Source organism: Anneissia japonica, unplaced genomic scaffold (genome assembly GCF_011630105.1).
Source record: "Anneissia japonica isolate Jap-2015-1 unplaced genomic scaffold, ASM1163010v1 scaffold287961_len116307_cov110, whole genome shotgun sequence".
NCBI classification, from domain to species: Eukaryota; Metazoa; Echinodermata; class Crinoidea; order Comatulida; family Comatulidae; genus Anneissia; species Anneissia japonica.
The window spans coordinates 56,096-57,421 of NW_022691994.1; the positions used below are offsets into that span (position 1 = coordinate 56,096).

General features: G+C 29.9%; 1 protein-coding gene and 1 long non-coding RNA gene across 2 annotated transcripts in view; both read right to left on the reverse strand.

Moving 5' to 3' along the window:
* Positions 1-1,326, reverse strand: part of LOC117100152 (fibrillin-2-like) — a 28,015-nt gene that overhangs the window by 22,693 nt on the left and 3,996 nt on the right. The window lies entirely within an intron of this gene.
* Positions 165-1,326, reverse strand: part of LOC117100151 — a 1,975-nt gene continuing 813 nt past the window's right edge. Inside the window, exons 2-3 of the long non-coding RNA XR_004444083.1 lie at positions 1,098-1,313; positions 165-498 (exon numbers count right to left, since the gene is read on the reverse strand). This is a non-coding gene — a long non-coding RNA (uncharacterized LOC117100151). The remainder of the gene's footprint in view (positions 499-1,097; positions 1,314-1,326) is intronic.

Consider the following 1,326-nt stretch of genomic DNA (forward strand, 5'->3'; position numbering starts at 1 on the left):
CATAAATCTGTTGATATGTTGTAGAACTAATCTTTCTAAGCCTCAAAGTATATTTGACAAAAAACTTGGAAACAGTTAATGAGAGAGATACAGATTTTTGAATATTTAAAAACTGGGGAAAACTAAGGAGGGAAAAAGGGTGGTTACGTCTCTTTTTCCCCCAGTTTTTAAATATTAAAAAATCTGAATCTCATTAACCGCTTTTTTTCATCAAATATTCTTTTTGGGTTTAAAAAAAATCAGTTCTACAACATAAAAAAAAAATTTAAAAAAAAAACCAAACTTTTCTGAACCTAACTTTAAGACGACCTACACACTGAAACGTCAAATATAAATAAATACTACAAAAAAATAATAAAACGAAGTTTGGAATTAAAGTTAATAACAAATTTAAAAACAAAAATGCATACATGGTATTCCCAATTTTTAGGCTTGTTCATTTTTTTTATTCTGTTTGGCAGAGACTGTCTCAAAAGAGTAGTTGAAGCCTCAGGAAATCTGGGGGTAAAAAAAATGCAAACAAATTGAATACTCTTATAGGCTTCTAAATCGAAAACTCATAAACGGGCAACCACCAAGAGCAGGATGAATTTTAATAATTTCGGTGCAATGTCTAATATTAGTTATGGTAATCTCTAAAGAATAAAATGCAGATACCTTAAAAGTAGTGGTCCAATAAAAGTATTATTTCATATTATTTGTTATCTGTACAAAATCTAAATACTGTATAATTTTAATACAGTATAAGTGTTCTACTTGTAGCAAAATATTTTCTTCATTAACTGTCTAATATTAAAGTTTCTTCCCTCAAGTGCTATGCAGAACATATACAGTAAGATGTAGCTACTTCGTAGGTTAAGTCAGTAATAAAGACGGGCTCCCTTTTGATGGTTATTTATTGGTTACAAAGGGACAATGCAAACTTTCAGATTAAAATTTAAAGAAAACAATCAATGTCTAACCCAAATAAAAAAGCTTTACATTACATGTTGATGTACCATTTATCTTTTGAAATATAAATATCTTATTACAATAAATAAACCTGCAGTATTTTCATTTAAAAGGTAAAACACAAACTTATTTAACAAATTACCTACCTGTTATGGCAGTAATTCAGATGGGATTCAAACGCTTATTCTCTATCGATGTTCCACATGTGCCTTGCTTTTCTTCCCTATCTTGTATTTTCCTACCACTTCATGCATCGGAAACAATAACAAACAAATTTTGAATTTGCCTCGTGCCCCATCGCTTATCTGAGTGATGGCTATGAGCTGGTCCTTTTCTATAAGTAAACCATTGCCAATGTCAATCTATTGGAAGATA